This window comes from Armigeres subalbatus, chromosome 2 (assembly GCF_024139115.2).
Source record: "Armigeres subalbatus isolate Guangzhou_Male chromosome 2, GZ_Asu_2, whole genome shotgun sequence".
NCBI lineage: Eukaryota > Metazoa > Arthropoda > Insecta > Diptera > Culicidae > Armigeres > Armigeres subalbatus.
This window is the reverse complement of record NC_085140.1, coordinates 450,283,444-450,307,929: the sequence shown is the minus strand read 5'-3', so window position 1 is coordinate 450,307,929 and position 24,486 is coordinate 450,283,444. Positions and strand designations below refer to the sequence as shown.

The following is a 24,486-nucleotide window of genomic DNA, read 5'->3' as shown; positions in this document are numbered from 1 at the left end:
AGGTTTCATAAATTTTTAAATTTTTATTTTTTGAAAATTTTGGCTCTCTAAAATTTAAAAAAAAATAAAAATTCAAGTTTTAGATTCAAAAACGTCCAAATTTGCATAAGTTTTATATTTTTAAATTTAAATTCTCTAACATCACAATGTTAATTTTTATTTTTTTAAACTGTTAATTTTCTAAATCTTGAAGAAGTGTGAATGTGAATTTTGTGAATTTCCAAAACTATAAATTCTTATTTTTTTTAAATCAAATCAAATCAAATCAAATTTAAATCAAGTCAAATTTTTCCAAATTTTTGAATTTTCAAATTTTTTGCGATTATTTTTTTTTTAATTTCTTATTTGTTCAAATATTGAATATCTAAATTTCAAAATCTGCAAAATAATAAATTCCCATACTATTCAACTATTCCAAATTTCCAAACTATTCAAACTATTTTTTTTATTGCTTTAGTCAGGCCATTACAAATATGCAATAATAATTATGTCCTACTGTTTTATGAAAGGAAAAATAAAACTCAAAATCTTAGAAATCCTAACATTTTAAAAATTCAACATTGTAAAATATATGAAATCTAATTTAAACATAACATCATTGAGAAAAAAAATATAATTGGAAAATTACAATCAAAACAATCAAGCGTTAAGAAAAAGTCGGTTAAGAAAATTAAATATTCACATAAGTGGTTTGAATATTTGAAATATAAATGTTAATAAATTTAAAAATTTGAATATTTAAAAATTCCAAAAAGCTAAAAATCAAAAACTAAAATTAATATACCTAAAAAATTTAAAGTATAAAGAAAATTGTTTAGAGAATCAAATGTGTAGAAAAATACAAATTGATATTGAATTAAAAAAACATATTTTCTGATAGATTAGTTTGACGAGCTTAGTAAATTCATTTTTCGAAAACATTCCATTTTTTTATTTTTAGTTTTTGGATTTTTGAACATATAAAATTTTTAATTTTTAGGTTTCAAGTTTTAAGCACATAAGTTTTAAAATTTTTGATATTTTAATTTTTTGAATGTTCAAATTTTAAATTTTTAACTTAGAAGTTTTTGAACCCCAGAATCTGATTTAACATGTAAACATTCACGCTTATTTTTTTAAAATTCTTAATTTGCAATTATATCTTAATCAAACTATAAAAACTGAAGTAAATAGAGTAAAAAAAAGAAATTAAATCCTTAAGAAAAATAAAGAAAACATTTTTTTTGGATTTTGAAACCCAAAAACCCATAAATTATATAGTTATACTCTTATACTTAAGAGTTATACTCCTATACTCTTAAATTTTTGTTATCCTTATTTTTTTAATCTTTTTTTTTTTGATCTTTTTGATATAATTTTTGTTTTGGTTTTAGCTTTTCAAACTTGTAATTAATAAATTTATGGGTTTTCAAAATCCAAAAAAAAAATGTTTTCTTTATTTTTCTTAAGGATTTAATTTCTTTATTTTTTCTATTTACTTCAGTTTTTATAGTTTGATTAAGATATAATTGCAAATTTAGAATGTAAAAAAATAAGCGTGAATGTTTACATGTTAAATCAGATTCAGGGGTTCAAAAACTTCTAAGTTAAAAATTTAAAAATTTGAAGATTCAAAAAATTAAAATATCAAAAATTTTAAAACTTATGTGCTTAAAACTTGAAAAATAAAAACATTATTAAAAAAAAAATAAAAATTAAAATTGATTTTTTTTTAATTTTAAGGTATATTTTTTTATTTCAAAAACTAAAAATATTAAAATGCAAAAACTATCATATCAAAAAACTAAATTCAAGAAATTTACTAATAGGAAAATTAAAATTTTATAAAATGAAATTCAAAAATTTAATGTTCTAAAATATTCTTTTTTTATATTTCTAATTTTTCAAATCTTTAAATTTCTGGAATTCCTTAATTTTTTTTAATTTTCAAAATTTTATTGATTTTTAATTTTTTTTGCTTTAAAATTTAAAAATCTTTGAATTTTTAATGGCGTTATCGACTGGATTCGGTTAACTTCATAGATTTGGCTTTCTCAGTCTGTAGATTCAGGAACGATTTTTTAATTACATTTGGAATGTAACCAACAAATCGTTCTTGAATCTACAGTCTGGTAAAACCAAATTGATGAGGTTTGATTTTTTTAAACCGTTTTCAATTTTAAAAATTATAAGTATCCAAATTTCTTCATTTTTTTTTGTTTTTACCCCAGTAACATTAGCGTTTAATACTGGTTTTATGGACGTCTTTTAGAGCAAATAATGGATTTCAAGACCCTTTCTCTAAGATAAAAAAATACCCAAAATTAATATTTTGAAATTCAGACAATTTTGAGAATTTGCAAACCATTCTTTAACAAATCTGATGAGTTCTAATATTTTTTTTTTTTAATTTTTATATGTATATTTTACTATTCCCCCGTGACCTTTAGGAGACCAGTGAGACATAACTTTAATTAAATGTTACGAAAATTATTTTGAGCTTTTTAGTGGAATGTCTTCACTTGTCATAAGACGAGTTTGTACAATCCCATTTAATTCCACCACTTAATTGTACCTTGACAGATACGTATTTCGACCTCAACAGTAAGGTCGTCTTCAGTGTCTCGTACTTGTCTCGAGTCAAGTACGAGACACTGAAGACGACCTTACTGTTGAGGTCGAAATACGTATCTGTCAAGGTACAATTAAGTGGTGGAATTAAATGGGATTGTACAAACTCTTCTTATGACAAGTTTAATTAAATATTTATGACATAAATATGAAACCATGAAGAAACTGTCAGCTCGTGAAATCATTATTATAATATATGACTACAGGCACATTACTCATGATACTGTGCAATCCTCGTCAGTCACCAGAATGCATAACCGGTAATACTTCGTACACTCCTTTCCCAAGAAGCAAGAACGATTGAGAGGTAGCACGCCGGACTTTCACTCAGTGTAGTCGAGTTCGGGCCTCGTATTGAAGCTTTTTTATTGTTTCAATCTCAACAAACGAATCGTAACGCATTGGAAGCGTTACGCGAAAATAAACCATGGAATCTTGAATTATATTCAGGGTGTATTTTCGTAACATGAGAACACGATAGATACATTTCTCATTTCGAAGAACGGATTTTTACCCGTGAAAACGGTGATATTGATCATATTAAAAGCGATTCAAGCTGTAAACTCGTGGTAATGCTATTCCAACTAATTATTTTGTCAAACTAACTCACGACAAATGTCGTAAAAATAAAAACACAGATAATGGATGATCAACATTGAATGTTACATAATATGAAATTATGCCACATCACGCCGCATATTTCCCATATGAGGCGGGTTGGACGAGTTGTGAATATTAATTTCTGACTGAACTAATAACATTGTCCTAAAATACAAACTCATGGCACTCCAGTTGAACTTTGAAATCGATCACCGAGCTCTCCACGTCAAGCCTTTTCTCCCACGAGGCACAAAGCATCTAAATTCCCACAAACCCTCGTACGCTCACGATGGTTCGCGAAGACACCACAATGTTGTCAATGGTAATTTCCAACTCATTGATCACCGTTTGCCATTTATCACTCGTGGTGGTGGTGCGATCCACCTCGGCCCGCCGGGCCACCGCGATCGGCGGACAATGAGAAAAGTAAAAAGTCACACAAACGACAACCGCCCGCCCGAGTCATTCACTCCACAATCCACACGCTCATTTCAAAGTCACTTCACGTCCACGTCCGACACGGCGCGTCAGTAGGTCCAGTGCCGAGGCGGCGAGGATCATCCCCCCTCCGTCCCAAAAGGTCGATCCTCCGATCCGCGCGATGTCCGTAATTACTATACTAAGTGACTCTCGCTCGCCGATTCGCCAATAATGGAGGTTCTCATCCTCCATCTCTGGCCTTTTGAAAAGGTCTGTACTTCTTTCAACTCTTCAATGTCCGACTGTGGCGCAGTTTTACAATTCCTAGATCGTAAAAGGAGTTCTTTTTTTTTGTTTGCGGTGAAAGACTTAAGTTTGCTTAGGACATGCGATTTGTGTAACTTTTTGCGCGTAGACCTCCCCCGCTGAGTTTTCGCAACCCTGTCAGCGGTGTGGCGGCGGTGCCGAAGCCATGAAGACTTCGACCGAATGCAATTTGAACTGACGGCAAACTGTCTGTCGTACATTTCTAGTGCGGTCACTTTGTCGTATCGAGATCTATACTTTACTTATTAATGAGCCGGTAATGACGATAGTAATTATCCATCATGTTCACTCTCCGGGTGCCACCTTAACCACTTTGGGTCGGTTGGTTGCTTTTATATAAGAAGGCTCTGACGCACCCCGAGGTGAGCCTGGTTTCTTCTTCAAGCGTTGTTGACGTTACTGAATGACCATCCATCCGTAATCATCGTGAAGCTGACTGATATGGTTATACCAATGAAAGGATATCGCCGTCACGCTTTACCCACGAGGTGTGAGGAGTAATGGACCTCCGGGCATCAAATGCTTATTTAATGATAGACATCATTTGCTCAACGGCGGCATGCCGCTTCGATGAATTCGATCAATTTCGCATTGATTTGCGCCCAAAGAAGTCTTCTTACCGCTTGGGTGAACTTTTGAATGAAGTCACCACCGCTGCCGGGACATATCAAGCTGGAAACTTTCCAGGCCACAGAGCGCTGCCAGATTATGTAAATTATGTAAAGCGATGGTGATCATAGATCCTCCATTTATAGCCAAAACAGCATGTCTCCCATTCATATTTGCGACGCGAAAAAAAGGCACCCTGTGGGGGTGTTTCCATCACCCCAATGGACGTTGGTTGCAGATTATTCAACAGTTTTGGTTTTTGAACTTACCTTTCTATTCTATATATTGAATTACTTTCTAATAATTTTATGAATGACCTGGTAACATAAACACAACTATCGTAATTTAGATTTGTTACACTATCTCGTTATCGTCATAAATAGAGTACGAAGATACGTCCACATCCACTCAATCGAGCTCCATCATTATTCATCATTTGCTCAGCTGCCTGCCCGTACATAGTGTTAAAGAGTAATTCGCAAGCTTGTTTAAATGCTACCTTGCCCTCACATCATGCCAAGTCTCATTCACCGTCAATCGTGGACTACAGTTGCTCTTTCCATTTTTGCTCATTTGCATCTTGTTAGGCTTTGCTGCTACTAGTTCCGCAGTCGTCCCATAAACACACATATCACAGTTGGAACCGTTGTCCGCCGTTGCTTTGAAACCCGGTTGCTGCAATCACTGTGACTGTGAGGCTCATCACCGTAACAACTGCCGGACCAACAAGATTGTTGCAAGAAGTAAATGACTCAGCCAGTCAGTCACCCAGACGCCACCGTTGAACGCTCCTGGCCGGCCAATGGCTCAACGAAAGGGAAAACGCGCATATGCTGAGCCTCTCACGAGTACAATTAATTATTCCAATAATTTGTAGCAATCTTATCGCTTCCCCTTTCGTAAAAAAAAACAGTCACAACTCACCTCCCAAGGCTGTCAGTCAGCTCCGCACGTTCCTATGGCTTGTTGGCAGTCATGTCACAGTCGAGCCTCACGCCCGGCTCAACCAACATGCATATAATTATCCGCTCAAACAACTCATCGATCAATTTACTTTCAATTTATAATTCATATTTGTATCGTTACTACCGCCGCCATAGCTGTTACTGCTGCCCCAGCAAGAGCATGCTAACTAAACTAAGGCAGCCAGCGTACGGTTGTGGGATTGGGTATGAGATAGAGACATGACATCGGACATGGACACTGGACAGCTAACCGACCGAAAACCAACGACAATCAGCAACGCAACCGTGAGCGAGTGGGCAGTCTGCACCAGGTTTGAATGCAATCAATCATAAAAGTGTGGCTTGGAGCTCAAATAACGCCCTCGACTCGGGGCCGGGCTGGGACGCACATGAATTAACGGATGAAAAATGATCGCTTGGATTTGCGGAAATGGGGCAACATGCTGGGAAATATAATCTGTGTGTGATTGGATTTGTGTGCGTTGTATTATTAGGAGCAACATTTCTATAAACAAATTAAAAATCTATTAAATTTTCGCGATTCAGCCGATCGAAAGCTTTCCCGTAGTCCATTAATATCAAACAGCGCGACTCTTGAATTCGTTGACTTGCACCAGGATTATACCGAACGGAACAATACGGAACACAAGCTTCCGGAGGAATCAAAATTGCCCATTTTCAGAAGAATCACAAACCATAGCTTCAGCATCTCACAAGACATGATCAAATGGTCGGGGTTCTGCAAATCTGCACCAAGCATAAATGAATAACCATTCAGTTTTACGTAAAGATTTACGTACAGCAGTTATAATTCTTCACAAACCACATCGAACATTCTTCAACTAATCGAGAATATTCTTTGTCAAATCAAAGCATAAATATATGTGATTTTTTTTTCATTTATGAGCAAAGTATCGCTAGACAGTCAAGAAACCGCTGTGGTGCGGTTTAGTTGAACCCCGGCCAAATATCATATGAGCTCCTACCCTCGAAAAATTAAAAAATTGAAAAATTTGAATATAAAAAAAATTACAATTTTTTTAGGAAACCTCACAAACTTAAAAAAAAATTAATGAAAAAAAAACAATGCTTTCATAGGGGAAGTGTACCGTGCCTAATTTGGCCAACCCTTAAAAAGGCATATTTTCCAAAAAAAAAAAAATTGATCAGTTTCAACAGCGAAGAAAGATAAAGGATATAATACCTTTCTATTATCTGCTGTTAGATAGTAAATAATGAAACAGACTTCGTCGAATGCAACTTATTGTAAGCATATCGGTTAAGGATAAGTGCCCGAAAAATGAGTGGTTTTTTGCACGAGTTTGCTTATCCAAAAATGTATTTAGGCCATAACTTTTAAGCCCATAGTGCGGTTAAGCTGATTTTCAATATTAAACAATGGAACAATGGGAAAAAAATAAATAAAATAAAAAAATCTAAAATAAAAAGGGTTAAGAAAACTTGAAAAAAATAGAGAATTTCAATATTTCAAATTAAATATAAATGATTTTATTTTTCAAATAAAAATCATAGAATAATTTTATTTTGATTGAGGAAATTTCCATTTTTTTTAGTTTTCGGTAGAGGCTTAACAGTATAAATTCAAAAGTCAAAAAATTAAATAAATAAAAATTTTCAACTTGAAAATGAAATAGGGGAAAATACCTATTCTTGGCAGTCTAAGACATTCGCCAAATTGAATGATAAAAATAATGAATAATTACACTAAAACACAGGTCCAGTTTAACTGGTATACATTTGTATGCTCTTTCTTAGATTGTTGGTGTTCACTAAATATAACAGCTTTTACCACAAACTCAATAAATTTAATATAAAGTAACAGGTTAACGTTTCTTCTGTTGGCATAGCAATTTCTATTATCAGCAATGAGTTTGTTCCCTTTAGCAATTAGACTCGCTTCACTCAATTTTGGAACAAACTTTTTTGTTTATCAAAACTGGTTTGAAGCAAAACATGAATTTTTAGCCTTGGCATCAATTTTATGTCATGTAGACATATAGGCAAAAGCATTTAAACACATTGTAAAACAAATTTAACCCTTATGCGGCCAACAAAAAACAGACGTGAATGGCAGATAGGGTACCCGTTTACCCAGATATTGACCTTTTCATAACTTTTACCATTTTCAACCTATTTGAATAATGTTGGCCATTTTAGAGAAGGGAACTTATATGCTTTTTGTTCGCTGTCAAGATTTACATTTTTTGTTTTTTGTAATGCCTTAGAGTCTTAGAGTTTTGTAATGCCAAAAGTCTATCAACCAGTTTCAAATAAACAACTTGCTCTTTGCGGTCCTTACATGATATGTTTGTTTCATCAAAAAAAAAAACATGGTGGTTGTGTACAAGACACGACCGCTCGACATAACTACGTAAAACCAAATCTATACACATAAGAATAATTTTTTGTCTGTCTGCCCTTATAGACTAGGAAACGGCATGAACATTTGCATGTAGAGGTTTTTGGAAACGATGAAGATTCTTATGATGGTATTAGACCCCTACTCTTCTGGAAGGGGGACTCCCGTACAAATGAAGTACAAATTTCTGCTTTAATCGAAAATTAATCTAAAAAATGGAATCCAAATTTGCGAATTTCGAATACTTAACCGTCTTTTAAATAATGTAACAAATATATAATTAATCAGTTTTAGGTGAAACGAAGCTCGTCGGTTCTGGTAGTATAGTATATTAACAATATATTCCACCTCGTGAGTCTTCATATGTTGAATAATGGGCAGCACTGTCCTATCCAGCCGCTGGAGCCACCCCATTCTTACACTACGTTTCACAGTTGAATAATAAATAATACCCTAAAAGTAGGCAATTATTTATGGTTGAAATGCGTTATGTAGGAACGGGGATGGTTATGATTTTTTTTGATGAGCTTGGAAAGTATTGAAGTTGCAAAAGGAAAACGGTCCTGTCAGCCACATAAGGGTAAAAATACTACGGTGTTGCTATCACTTTTGATATAATTCATGGTCTGCGTAAAAATCTGAATAGAAGCATTTGTATTTAAATAAATGCCATTGCCGGATTTTTTGTTCGTATTTTTCCTAAAATCAAATCACAAAGAATTGTGCGTGGTATCTTGTTAGCGTGTGTTTGATAAGCTCACAAACACATTCTCCCGCTCTATTCCGAAGTGTGCTGCTGCCAAAGAAAACGAACAGTGCCGATTTTATTTAGTGAAACATAGAGCAAATATTTCATAAATTTGCTCTTTGTGGTGATAATCAAGTGGTGATAAAGTGTAAAAAGTAGTTTACGTACCTAATTTGTCGTGTCATACGCAATAAAGAGGAGAAACAGGCGATCAAAAAAGTAAGTAACAGTTTGCTTTTCGTGCGCTGCTTTCTTTGGCAATGCAATAATGGCAAGGATTTCGTAGGTGCAAATTTGTTTCGGTGATTAACACATCAAATCTTGTTACTTCTACACAAACAACTTATTTGAATGAAAGCTTAGACTTGAAATTGTGTGATTGAATCAAAATTATGTTCATAAATAGTGTATGTTTGCTGGAAAACGCAAATATTGTTGAGGGTGCCAACAACAGTCGCACCCTGCCAATGCCGTATTCTACCCTATTAGAATTAAAAGAATTAAAAAAATTGGAGTTCCAAAAATGATAGGGGAACAGAACAGACGGCTTTGGCAGGTTTTGTTCTATTATTGTCAGGGGGGTTTTTGTCGACCGAATTTTATGAAATTTTGCCACAATATTCTTTGATATGCAAAGAATGTTTGGGCCAAATTTTAACATAATAAGTCATAAAAAAACCCCTGACAATAATAGAACAAAACCTGCCAAAGCCGTCATTCCCCCTATTCAAAACATACAAAAAAAAATCAAAAAAATATTTTTTTTCAATTTTCTATTCTACTATTAGATGTTTTTAATATTTAGATTGCATTCAAATTAAATGTATGGAAATTGTAGACGTTGTAGATTGCTAAACGTTTACCTTTTTTTAAATTACAAAATTTAAAAACAATAAAAATTAATAAGAAAAACCATTATAAAATTTTAAAATTACAATATAAAAATTAGTTCAAAAATTTGGAAATATAAAAATCAGAAAGATTTTGTACAAGACACGACCGATCGACGTAAAGTAACAGTTTGATTCATGGATGAATGTAGTGCCATCATGCCTTAATATTATAAGATAATTAATTTGATTATTTATGTCACTGATTTCGAACAAAACGTAACTCTAAATACGAAAATTGTTGGAAACAACATTTTTAAATTTTCATCCAAAAACCCCAAATTTATTCTCCAATGGTGATGATGCCTTTCTGGATTCCATCTGTTGGATTCGACATAGTGTGGGTAATGCATTTCAAAGGAAATTGCCTAACATTTTCGTGATTAAATGCTTATTTTAATGGTTAAAGTGCTAATGCTGCATGTAAATTTTCAAGAGTCTAACGTTGACAATCAAAAGTTTAGACCTGAGCGCCGATTGAAAATTTAACGGCGGCGGCGTGATAGATCATTTTCAGCCAGCAGCTGCGGCGTGGCGGCGTCACGCCGTTGGTAATCGGTGGCGTGGGGGAATTTCTCTTGAAGGTCCTACAGAAATTCTTCCAGAAGTTCCTCCAGGAATTCTTCCGAATGTTCCTCCAGCAATTCCTCCGGAAGTTCCTCCAGCAATTCCTCCGGAAGTTCCTCCAACAATTCCTCCGGAAGTTCCTCCAGGAATTCCTTCGGAAGATTCTCCAGGAGTTCCTTCGGAAGTTCCTCCAGGAATTCCTCCGGAAGTTCCTCCAGGAATTCCTCCGGAAGTTCCTCCAGGAATTCCTCCGGAAGTTCCTCCAGGAATTCCTCCGGAAGTTTCTCCAGGAATTCCTCCGGAAGTTTCTCCAGGAATTCCTCCGGAAGTTTCTCCAGGAATTCCTCCGGAAGTTCCTCCAGGAATTCCTCCGGAAGTTCCTCCAGAAATTTCTCCGGAAGTTCCTCCAGGAATTCCTCCGGAAGTTCCTCCAGGAATTTCTCCAGGAAATCCTCCAGAAAGTCCACCAGGAATTTCTCTGGAAGGTCCTACAGGAATTCTTCCGGAAGTTCCTATGGCATTTTCTCCGGAAGTTCCTGCGGAAGTTTCTCCGGAAGTTCCTCCTGGCGTTCCTCAAGGAGTTCTTCTGGAAGTTTCTCCAGGAGTTCCTCCGGAAGTTCTTCCCGGAATTCCTCCGCAAGTTCCTCCAGGAGTTGTACCGAAAGTTCCTCCAGGAGTTGTTCCGGAAGTTCCTCCAGAAGTTCCTTCAGGAGTTCCTCCGAAAGTTCCTTTAGGAGTTTCTCCGAAAGTTTCCAGGAATTCCTTCGGAAGTTCCTCTACGAATTCCTCCGGAAGCTCCTACAGGAATTCTTCCGAAAGTTGCTCCAGGAGTTACTCCGGAAGTTCTTTAGGAGTTCCTTCGGAAGATCCTCGAATCCCTCCGGAAGCTTCCAAATGGATTCTTCCGAAAATTGCTCCAGGAGTTACTCCGGAAGTTCCTCCAGGAGTTCCTTCGGAAGTTCCTCCAGGAGTTCCTTCGGAAGATCCTCTGGATGTTCTTCCACAAAGTCCTCCAGAAGTTCCTTCAAGAATTCCTCCAAAATTCCTCCAGAAAGTTCTCTGGAGCTTCCTCCACGAATTTCTCCGGAAGTTCCTCCTGGAATTCATTCCAAAATTCCCCTAGGAATCCCTTCGGAAGTTCCTCCATGATTTCGCCCGGAAGTTTCTCCAGAAATTTACCAGGAAATTCCTTTAATATTTTTACTGGAATGCCTCAGGAAGTTTCTATATGAATGCTTCAACATTTCTTTTTCTCTCTGGTGTTCCTGCAAAAACTCTTCCAAGAACACGGAAAGTCGTTCACTAATAAATTACTCTGGAAATAAATTTTCCGGAAATTACAAATTTATTCTAAAATCTCCCACTAAAACTTCTACTGAATTTCTCTAAGAACTCGCCCAGAAAATCTTACAGGATTTTTTCGGGAAATTTCCTTGAAAACTCATCCGAAATATCATAAGGAAAATACTTCGAAAACTTTTGCGTTTTCTTCAGACATCTCTAGAAATTCTCCAAAAAATATCTCTATGGTATCACGCTATCTTAGCACGATTATATTTTTGCCTACGTTGCATTTTCTACCGTTGCGACTGTTGCGCGAGAGAACGAGAGATAAGGATATTGAAAAATTTGTAGAAATATTATTCAGATCGGAGTGGCTTGTAGTGTGCCGGGAAAGCAATCGCTGTGACTGAAATGAGTGCTGCACTTCTTTAATTTAAATCAATGAAAAGCCTTTCAAAGTTATGTTGAGCAATGATAGCTACTTTGAAAACAAAAGTAACCCCCAAATGGAATAATACATGGGCTATACAGTTCAGGGAAAGTTGCTTCCTGCAATAAATATCGGGGGTATAACAATAATAAACCTTACAAAAAGTGGTATTTCTGTCTGTCTTAGCGACTTGGAAACTACTAAACCCATCAGCTTGAAAATTTGTATGCAGAGTTTTTAGGACCGGGGAAGATTCTTATGATGGTGCAACACTCCTTTCCCTCTGTAAGGAAGGCTCTCATGAAGCACAATTTTCTTCACAAAATGATAACTAATCTTGCAAATGTAACTAAATTAGGCATGTAAGGCAAGACAATTTTCGACGGGCAAGCAAGTCAATTCATAAATTAAAAAAAAAAATTAAATATTTGATAAGAAAATTATTTTGAGCTTTTTAGTGGAATGTTTTCACCTGTCATAAGACGAGTTTGAACAATCCCATTGAATTCCACCACTTAATTGTATCCTGACAGATACGTATTTCGACCTCAACAGTAAGGCCGTCTTCAGTGTCTTGTAAGTCGAGTCAAGTACAAGACACTGAAGACGGCCTTACTGTTGAGGTCGAAATACGTATCTGTCAGGATACAATTAAGTGGTGGAATTCAATGGGATTGTTCAAACTCGTCTTATGACAGGTGATTAAATATTTATTAAAAATGAAAATTGAAAAAAAAAATTTGAAAAACAAAATTTAAACATATAGAGATCATTTAAAAAACATAAAAATAAATTTTTTAGAGCTTAGCTTAGACTGACTGTACATATCAATGTACATTGCACTTCGATCCAAGTGAATAGTGGTAGGGATTTTCCATCTATTCTCGAAGTGCACGTTTCAGCAGCTCGCAAATGTTGACCAATAACGGCGCTGGTCAAGTCCTTGCAGTCAGTTGGGAAAGGAAGGGAATGTTAGAGTGTGGTTATTGTTGCTATTAGGGACCGAGAATAACCACGGGAAGGAGATTGTGTTAGTTGGGTGGGATAATCAGAAACATAGATCGGGATTCACCATGGAAAGTGATGTGACCTGTGTAACTTCTACACAGAAGAAAATAATGAAAAATAAACAGCGCGTAAAATTTGACATGCGAAAATTTAAGCTATTCTTCGCTTAAATGGTCCTCTTCCTAACAAGATTGCTTACAACTTGTATGCAATATTGACGATTCACGTCAAATATTGTATACATTGAGGCTATATCCCGTGTGGAATTACGCTAATAATAGTGTTCCATTTATGTGCATTATTTTTAGCATAAATTTCAGTGGATTTTTCTATCTGTGTACTCTACTAATGATGATGATGATGCACAAAGCAGACTAGAGTATTGAGGTGATCGCGTGATTGTTCTGCGTACTTAATAAAACATGATAGGACGCGAACTGTTGTTATATATCTTATTGGTTATCCATCGTAAGAGTAAACAATTAATCGCACAAAGTGGCCGATTGATCATTTGAACGCGAAGAAAGTAGAATAAGATAGGGCTGCAATAGTAAAGTTGACTTTAGCGTTGTTACAATATCTTCCTGAACCTTTTTTTTTTTAAACTAAACCTAACCTAATTTATACTAAGGGTACAAGGAGCTAATCGTTGCAATAGAAGATTGCAACGATTTTTGTTTAAAATTGGAAATTATTTTGTTGTACATTTGTTGCAATGTCTCAATATTAGAAATTCTATGAAGTTCATTGGTACTATACCACGGAGGCAACTTCAGAATCATTTTCAAAATTTTATTTTGAATTCTCTGAAGTGCCTTCTTTCTGGTATTGTAGCAACTAGTCCATATTGGCACAGCATACGACATGGCAGGTCTAAAAATTTGTTTGTAAATCAAAAGTTTGTTCTTAAGACAATGTTTTGATTTTCTGTTTATAAGTGGATATAGACACTTAATATATTTGTTACATTTGGCTTGAAGGCCTTCAATGTGATTTTTAAAAGTTAATTTATGATCTAGCAGAATTCCTAGAAATTTGGCTTCGCTAGACCAATTTATTGGAACCCCATTCATAGTGACAATATGTCTGCTAGAAGGTTTCAAATAAGAAGCTCTCGGCTTATGTGGGAAAATTATAAGCTGAGTTTTGGAAGCATTCGGGGAAATTTTCCATTTTTGCAAGTAAGTGGAGAACATATCCAAACTTTTTTGCAATCTACTACAAATGACACAAAGGCTTCGCCCTTTGGCTGAAAGGCCCGTGTCATCTGCAAACAAAGGTTTTTGACACCCTGGTGGTAAATCAGGTAAGTCAGAAGTAAAAATGTTTTACAAAATGGGCCCCAGTATGCTGCCTTGGGGGACACCATCTTCCTGAACCATATTATATCTTCTGCCCAGTAAGCAAAATGAACCCTCAAGGGTCATATATCGGTGGCATATAGGTTATCCCGGGACAATCGTGCTCATGACTTATTCGAAATAATAGTCGAATGTAGAAGAAACATAAATCAGATGGATCTCATCAGACATGACGTGTTAGCCAGTATATTCCTTTTGTCCCCCTCTCTGCTTGTAGAAATCCTGAAGCGAACCATTATTGTCGTGCGTCGTGAAAATGATCGTCCAATCAGCCACAATTTATCAGCAGACCTGTTTGCAATGAGTTGTTTGAACCACTTGAAATAAATCACTTTAACCGCACAAACTAAACTCATCGAAATTTGAAAGGATTGTAATAAACTGAATAGAAACCGAAAAAGCCTTTAAAAATTCCAAAATCCGATAAAATTTTGACGGGAGCAGCGTAGTTTAAAAAAAATGCACTTCGATCTTCTATAAACATAAAAAATTAAAATTTATAAACTTGAAATTTAAAAATGTAAAAAATCGAATGAATTTAAAGGTTAAAATAAATTTGAAGGGGGGGGGGTCCCGTAGCGTTGTTGCCTACACGTTCGCCTTATAAGCGAATGGTCATGGGTTCGATTCCCAGCCCCCCACCTAACCCTCGTCAGTCGCCGGAACCGCAGCCCATACGGTGGGGTTTGGGGTACGTGCCTTACCGTCACGGCTGCCTGATGACGACTGACAACTTGTTCTTCTCGGAGTCATTCCTCCAACATTACCCTATAAAATGGCATCCGAACAAAGCAAAGATCATTGGATACACGATATGGACACACGGACACAATAGACGCACGACAAAGATGAACTGGCAACGACGACAATAACGAGTAATGGATATCTACAAATAGATTCTGTGTGGATTCTGTACAGCAGAATACCACAGTAGATCACGGCACAGTAGCGGTTAAGAACACAGAGTGCCTGCCAAATAAATATACGAATAAAAAAAAATTCGAAAAATCAAAATGAATTTAATAATAAAAAAATTGGGATTTCAATTTAAAAATTTAAGAATATAAAGCAAAAATAAATAAAAATTAAAGACTAATGAAAAAATTTAAAATAAAAGATCATAAAATTTCAAAATTGTGTACATGTTTTATTACTCTATTATTTTAAAACAATTTTTAAAAAATATTAAAGAAATAAAGATTTAAAACAATAAAAAAAAATAAAAATAAACAAAATATAAAATTAAAAACCTAAAAAAATAAATGCATTTGAATATTGAATTTTTTGAAAATTTTCAAACTTTAGGAACTGAAAAAAAATTAAAGCTAAATTATTATTGTAGCTTCGCAGCCATATATGATGGCTCATCTCTAATTAAAGCGAAACAATTTTTCAAAAATATTTGTGATTATAAATGGTTTTTGAAGTTGAAATAGTTTAAGCGGGATCTGCTGTAATGTATGATGACGACGGTGAAAAATAATCATTAGCTTAAGTTGACAAACCATAAATCGATAGATAAACCTGCCTTTAGAGAATCTTGATGTAATGTCCATCAAACTAAGGACTGCATCGAAAATAACATTATGTTTTTCGAATAAAATTTGATGACATTTATGAAGTTTATTAAAAATTGTCTAGCAAAATATGTTAATTCTGTTTGTTTAGATTTACGAAAAAATATAATTCTTCTTCTTCATCAATTGCTCTACATACCAACTGGAACTTGGCCTGCTTTTCAACTTAGTATTCTGTTAGCATTTCCTCAGTTATTAATTGAAAGCTTTTCTATGCCCGCCATTGCATGAGTATGTATCTTGTATGGCAAGTACAATGGATACACTATGCCCAGGGTGTCGAGAATGTTTCCAACCCGAAAACATCCTAGACCGGACCGAGAATCGAACTCGCCATCTCCGGATTGGCAATCCTACGCCTTTACTCGCTAGGCTACTGGAGACCCCCAAAAAAATATAAAATATAATACTAAATAAATATTGCACTAATGCAACATTTATCCAAGCCTGTTTGTCCTAGTCACAAATCGGCATAAAATTGCTTCGTATTATAAAATTGATTACTTGCTGATTCAAATTCTGTCACTTGATCTTCATTTTCGTCTTTTTTCCAAAAGGTTAGCGTACGTGTAAAATTCCCCAAACTTATTGACCATGAATTTTTAACTTTGCGAAACGCTTGGTCAAATTATTCATTTCGATACCTTTCTTACAGAGCCATGTGTCCAAAACTCGAATTTCAATATCACTTAATTTACATCGGAAACAACAAATTTGCAACAAACAAAAAAAAACTGATTTGAAATTTACCATTTGAATACATCGAATGCAGGATAAAACAAACCAATATCTTCATGAGCTTTTGAGTAGTAACACATACACAATACAGTCCTTATTTCATCTTTTACACGACGCACAGAATATACTATTTGAACACACACCCAAGCTAATTGAGCAAAGCTTGTTTTTTTCTTGATCAACTATTGTTCTTAATGTTAGTTTTCTATTATAGCACCCAAATTAGTGCTATAATGGAATTTATGCAACTCATTTGACGTTCATTAATGTCCGTTTCATCAACTCTACCATTACCAGGTAATATGATACGAAAATGAAAAAATACCAATCTTTGAAGCATGTTCACAATTGAAAAACGAAGCATCTTACTATTTACCATAAACAGTATTGCGAGTTGCGACAGAAAGCGGATTAGTAAATTTTCAATATAATGAACAGTAAGATCCAACCGTATGTTTTTGCATCTCAACGGCAGGTGATTCTGACGTCCTGTCATAGCTACTATTTTTGAACCACCCGGACACTTTCCCACGTCCCAGCGCGGAAAATAAATCAACTTTAGACCATACGAAATCGGCCCATTATTCAACAATATTGTGCCTACCGGCGGCCGTTACCCGATTGCTCAGGTACCCACCTTCCCGTTTCGGTTCTGAGCATCAAACGCTCGTCGCGAGCTAATCTGCATCTCTGCATTGGTTAGTTAATGGAATCGTAACGGTGGTGTGGCGCGACGCGGCGTACACAATTCGTTACGGTCGTGTCTACGTTGAGGGCCTCAACACGGATGAAACTATCTTTCTCGCGCGGTCTGCGCGCGAATTCTTTTTGTGTGGCACGGCTTTTGCGTTAGTGCCTACTTGTGTCATTTTCCGAGTGGTGCGCGCAATAACTGCACAACAAGTGCTTCTTTCCTCGTGCGTCGTAAAGTACCGCGTTGCTCACCTGCGAATCAGGGGCCAGAGGCACGCCAAAATAACGGCCAGTTCGTGACAGCGATCATGGTGTTGTATCATCGCCACCCCGCCTCTCAACCGTTCACATTGCGGATTGAATTGTATGATTAGGATTTTTTTAAATAAAATTATGAGAGTGATTCGCAGATTCGAGGAAGTTCGTCGCTTGTGGAAGGAGATGTGCGTGAAGCTCACCTAAGGGCATATTTTTACGCAATTGTTACGTATTATACCATGAGTGACATACATGTCAAAGCGGTTCTCATAAGTCTGTGGTGTTCTCGTAAATAGTAGGGTAATTGAATAACGTAGGGAGAAAAAAAAAAGTACTCATAAATTTTAATCTGATCTTACCACAATTGTTTGTGAGAGATTGATGGTCTTAACTTTCAAATGAATTAAATTGACGAACGTAACATAGATGACTTATTTTTTGCAAAAACAAATGTTAGAAATTAAAATTTCGAGAAGTTTGTCAAGCATTCTTCTGAGAAGTCGTTCCAACCCCAAAAGTGATTGAAACGCTTGTAAAACCTTCACAAATGTGAAAACACGAAAACACACACCCTCTTGTTGAAGTTCGCTCCTCAACAGTTAGGCGAGTAAATTGGCAAACGATGTTGGAGTGCATGAGAGAGAACTGTAGAAGGTCTCCGTAACCATTGCCGGCTGGTCTCGAGTAGGTAGCACTACATAAGCATGTATGACGCGGTCGTCGGTTTGCGAAAAGCCACACTTGAAGTGCGTTGCCTGTTTGGGCCGGAAAAAAAGTCATTAAAATCTGACCGGTGCGCGCTTGTAAAAAAACGCCATTAACTCGAAACAATAAAAGCAACCACAATGAACTGGTGCGTTCCCAGATTCGGAAGGGTTTTTTATGACGGGGTTTTCCGCTTGATGAAGGTATCTACAACAAACCGGAGGTTGCGCGTTTGGGGTTTGCAAAAACAACAACAAGTTTTAACGGCGAAAATAGCCAGGTCTAGCGAAACAGTTTTCGTCAAGGGGAAATTGGAACGCAATCAACATGATCTTGACTATAATTGTCATCCACTTCTGATGTTATAAAATGGTGTTAACGATAAGCTGCTCTACAGAACCTTGAACAAAAGTAATATAAAACCATATAAATTTGATGCACAGGAGTTTTATTGTACCTATCAAAATTTAGCTGATATTGTGTACGTAGTTAATTTTATCCTTCAGGATATTTTATTGCTAAAAACTTTTATATTTCAGCAATCACTTCCTACATGAACAATCATTATCTATGTTGTAAAAGTTTATAAACTAGCTTTAAGGTCCATACATCATACATTATGCAATCACTTCATACAGACCGTAAATCGAACAACCATCCCGTTACGAACCATCAAACATAAACCGTTATTGCTGATGAAATAATAAATCTTTCTCTCACATAATCTGCATGAGCAAGTATTTGCCTTCAAACTCGATTGATCACAAAACAAACAAAGCCTGTACAAGATCGTCCATCAAGGCGAAAAAGTGAATGGAGGATCTGTTCCCCAGCCCCGGCGGCGGTCAAATACGACCCACAATTACCCCGATGGCTTCCTAAATCGCGATAAAACCGTCCCCCATTTGATCTGCTCGCTCAGGCGCGCCATGAAAGGAACAAGAAAGGAATCCCCGCCGTGAAGTCACGTCCGACAGGTGTCCCGGGTCACGTCCATCCGAACGTCAACATCTCCCAGCTCGTTCACGGTTATCATATTTGCATGCGGCGCGTAATCTCGCAAGCGAATCTAAATTTATCAGGGACCAACAACAACGGGACAAGTTGTGTTCCGCACAGTTTGGTGTTTTCCCTTTCGATGGAATCTCGGCGGCAGCGGACCGTCCCACGGTTGACCGCAGAAGGAACTTCGGAAAATTACATCACCCATAGTCTCGACGGCTTATCGCACAGTTAACCATCGGTAATAATGCTTAGGCAAATTTTCGAAACTGACCGCGCGCGTACTGAGAAGAGCAATCCCAATCAGCCGACGATGATGACGATGGAGTTGTTCAACAAGCGAGCCCAGGCCGCGAGGAGGAGTATCCGATTTGTGATTAGCTGGCCGAGGGTACTTTCTCTGTTGGTATCGTCGCCGGAGACGATCCCGCATGTATCGCGCATCGGGCGGTGGGCAGTTTCGATTTCATGCTCATTGTTTTCGCGTGTTTCTCGATATTCCGCCCGGGCAAAGCAGCATTGATTACCGTGGCTGGCAAAACAGCTGGAGATGCACTCAACGTCGAGGGAATCTCCCGCTCGTTGAGGTCTGTAATTTGTTTGGTCGTTGGAATGGATGATAATCACAGTTTGGTAGTTTTCCATTCGAAATTGAACAATTAATTGAATACGTTTGGATTCATCAGCCATTTAAGAAATGTCTGGGTTTTGTTCACCTAAAGAAAGCATTCCTTTGGATTGTAGTCATTGACTAAATGGGAAGCCATTTGTGATTATGACGGCTAAGTACAGCCCACAGCTACGGTGGTCCGAGTTTCGTTAAACGGAATTCACAGGAAATCTCGAAATTTCTTGGCCTACATTAACCGGCGAGGTCTCAAGTGTCATCGAATTAATTCGCGAGTCACACTTGAATTATGTGTTTGGCATCAACTGCAGAAAATGTTTTCTTTTTCCGCGAATGATTCGCGTTGCGCGACTCGCAACAAAAACACCCGACCCGAAGGGGTTCACAAGTTCAATTTGGAACGGAAACCGGCGTCCAAAACTCGAGCCGACTTTCGTCGCCGCTCTGATGTTTACGAAAAATTGGAACAAGTGCACGCGTCGTGATGGAGTGGTGCCTCATCAAGAAAACCATCACGGCGTTGTTTCTCGACTGTTTGTGCATGCGAAATGAGGAGCGGACGGTTTGGCCCTGAAGACGACGAAAAGAGGTGATTTGGCAATAACTCAATTTGGCCACACCGTCGCCGGTGACCGAGACCGCAAAGAGCATGTGGTCAATGTTGTTGTTGCGGAGATCGGAGAGCACGTCAACTTAATCGGAGATTTGTACGTTTTTATTGTTATGTAAATTGAGCAGATCTAATTGAAAATGAAGGCAAAATAAGAAAAGCTTGGAACCCCATAGGAGGAGATGATGATATCCATCACTGACTGCAGAGATTAATGAGAGGAATGGTGACGTGAGTGATGGTGCTCGATTTAACAAGATGAGTGGCGAGTAGAAAGTGGTTGATTGATTTGATGGATATTAAATTGATGTGATTTTATGTAGGGCTGGTTTGTTGATCATCACAGTTTGCAATAATGGTGTAGGAAACTGCCATGGACCATATCCATCTACGGCGTTTGTTTTATGGAAAACATTTAGGGGACATAAATCTTGAAAACTTCAAGTCATATTAATCTCCAACGTTTATTTGTGAATTTCATTTGGCCGAAATCGTCGACAAAATAACTAATTCGTCGTATTTGGTCGAAAATAGCTAAAAAACTAAATGGTCGAAAAAGATGTTCGGCAAACCAAGCCATTTAGCCGCACAAAGTCATTTGGCCGAAAAACAGGTTTGGCGAAACAGATTATCTGAAAATGGCGTTTGTCTGAAAATGAAACAGCTCGTTTGTCAACAGGTCATTTGGCAGAAAATGCTTTCTGATGAACGGGCCAAACGGCCGAAACTGTCGCTTAGCTGAACAGTTCATAGGGTCGAATATGAAAATATGATTTGGTCAAACGAGTTCTACTGTCGAAGAGGTCATTTGGCCGAATAGATCACTTAGCCGCACATTTGATTTGGCCAAACGGGTCTTACGGTCGAACATGTCGTTAGGCTGAACAGATAATATCGTCAAAAACGCCAATTTGGCCGAACGGTTCATATGGTTGAAAATGTCTTTTGGCCGAAAATGAATAAGTTCTTTAACCGAAAATGTAGTATCACCAAACACAGGGTTATTAGCCATAGCCATTAATGCCGTTCAAAATAATGACTTTAGTGATCAACATTGATAAAAAGGTCAAATAGTGACTATCAGTTGCAGAAAAAGTGACCAAATAGTAATTTTCAGTCAGTTTTGAGAATCATACAAAATCTGAAATCGCGAAATCTTGCGCTATCCGGAAAATCCAATTAACTCACTAACTCAAGCACTATACTTTCCTTCAAAATAGCAAATCAGTTTGCTCAAACACGAGGACTCGATGAACTAGATTTGGAATGATTTTACCATCGATATTGTTTGTCATGTTTTGTTATAAAAAATAATATTTATAATTTAAGCAACTATTTTAAACCAAGTTCAACAGCGTTTAGCGGATAATGTTTAGTTTGAGTTCGATTTTTTTCCTAAAAGCTTCGTGTGTGAAAATAGGCACGTTTAATAATAGAAAATAGTTTTACTAACTAGAAAATAATAATAAGAAAAATATAACACAAACTTAATTAAAAGTCATCAAATTATTTCGACTCCCAAGGCTTATAAATCTGTAGTCGGTTTCTCTTTTGGTTGAAAAACTTCAAAAAGTTGAAAAAATATTCAGAATTTCCTAAAGTAAGACTCTTTTTAGAACATGACTGATACTGGACAACTGAGCAGATATAAGAGTAACAAATTTAAATAATTTGCATTTGAGATTTATTAGTTCTGAATTAATTTCTTATTATTCTTAACACAAAGTTAAACAAAAAAATGGGTCAAAGTTTTTCAATATTTTTTCGTTTCATACAAGCTGTATGGTAGTTGAAAAAATACTAATTTTCTGTGAATTTTCACCTTTTTATAAACAACGTACAAATTTTCTAAACATATTAACATATTGATGCAGTCAACTCAATTTTGACCCAAACTGTCACTTACGCCCCTCTGCTTCTAACCCCCTCAATTATGTTAATTCAGAATTGAGCACAACACAGATTTTTGCCGGAGACCCAAGAATCATTTATAAACTTATATAAATAATTTGTCCAGGTTTCCTAAACATCTTCTCACTATCAAATGGTTTCTCGAATTCAAAATTAACTAAATGTTTTGATTGAAATCTTTGAAGTTTAAGTAATTGTAATTTAATTCAAATATGTACTAACGAGTCCCTTCGAAACGCGTAGAGGGTTACGGCAAGGTGGTGGTCTTTCGTGTCTGCTATTCAACATCGCTTTGGAGAGAGTAATACGAAGGGCAGCGATTGACACGAGTGGTACGATTTTCACGAAGTCCGTTTAGTTATTTGGTTTCGCCGACGACATTGATATCATGGCACGTAACTTTGAGAGGATGGAGCAAGCCTACATCAGACTGAAAAGCGAAGCTAAACGGATTGGACCAGTCATCAACACGTCGAAGACGAAGTACATGATAGGAAGAGGCTCAAGAGAGGTCAATGTAAGCCACACATCACGAGTTTCTATCGGAGTAATTCTCGCTGAAACCGGGCCACTATTTGCATGAGGTTCTTAAAAATGCCTAAATTTATATTCTTTCGAAAGCTTTCGGCGAGTATATTAAGCATCCGAGTTAAATTCTTCAGAAAGATGAACCCCTCGTTAGTTATACACGAAATCATTTTAATGGACCCCTCGATTTTTGTTAAATCTTGACTCACCAAAAGTATCATAACTCCAACATTTCTCAACCGATCGTAGAGATCAGCATATCGTTGGAAAGAGGAAGAGTGTATCCTCAATTTGCAATAGTAAAAATAGAAGCAGCCATATTGAATTTGGCCGCCATCTTGGATTTCTTTTTGAAAACTAATTTTCCGCCAGGTTTGCAACCACCGATTTCGAATATTAATACATCGATGGAAGGCTTAGCTTATATTGTGCATTGTGTCAAAAAATCTCAGGTGTATGTTTTTTCTATCAAAAGTTATGTACGATTTACCAAATTATTTTTTGAAGGCCCATCTGACCAAAGAACATTATTTTTTTGGTTAATTTGATACTAGGACGTCAGTTCCTTGATTTTATACACTATTCTAAGCCAAATATGTTTCAAAAATGAAAAGCATATCTACTACAGTATTTTATTTGAAGGGCTCAAAAGTTTGAGCATAACGGAGCCGTTTTCAAGTTATTGTATTAAATAATTCAAGAATTTTTGTATTTGTAAATAATACATAACTTTTGATAGAAAAAACATATACCTGAGGTTTTTTGACACAATGCACAATATAAGTTAAGCTTTTTATCGATGTATTAATATTCAAAATCGGTGGTTGCAAACATGGCGGAAAAATAGTTTTTAAAAAGAAATCCAAGATGGCGGCCAAATTCAATATGGCTGCTTCTATTTTTACTATTGCAAATTGAGGATACACTCTTCCTCTTTCCAACAATATGCTGATCTCTACGATTGGTTGAGAAATGTTGGAGTTATGATAATTTTGGTGAATCAAGAATTGACAAAAATCGAGGGGTCCATTAAAATGATTTCGTGTATAACTAACGAGGGGTTCATTTTTCTGAAGAATTTAACTCGGATCCTTAATATACTCGCCGAAAGCTTCCGAAAGAATATAAATTTGGGCATTTTTAAGAACCTCGTGCAAATAGTGGCCCGGTTTCAGCGAGAATTACTCATCGGTGGTGACGAAATCGAGGTGGTTGAAGAATTCGTGTACTTCGGCTCACTGGTGACCGCCGATAACGATAGCAGCAGAGAAATTCGGAGGCGCATAGTGGCTGGAAATCGTACGTACTTTGGACTCCGTAAGACGCTCCGAACGAATAGAGTTTGCCGCCGTACCAAACTGACTATCTACAAAACGCTTATAAGATCGGTAGTTCTCTACGGACAGGAGACCTGAACGATGCTCGTGGAGGACCAACGTGCACTGGGAGTTTTTGAAAGGAAAGTGTTGCATACCATCTATGGTGGGGTGCAGATGGCGGACGGTACGTGGAGGAGGCGAATGAACCACGAGTTGCATCAGCTGTTGGGAGAACCATCCATCGTTCACACCGCGAAAATCGGAAGACTGCGGTGGACCGGGCACGTAGCCAGAATGTCGGACAGTAATCCGGTGAAA

The 24,486-nt window shown here is 36.7% G+C and overlaps 1 protein-coding gene across 3 annotated transcripts in view; it reads right to left on the bottom strand.

The window, feature by feature from the left end:
* LOC134213731 (klarsicht protein) overlaps nt 1–24,486 on the bottom strand; it is a 780,975-nt gene that overhangs the window by 231,057 nt on the left and 525,432 nt on the right. The window lies entirely within an intron of this gene.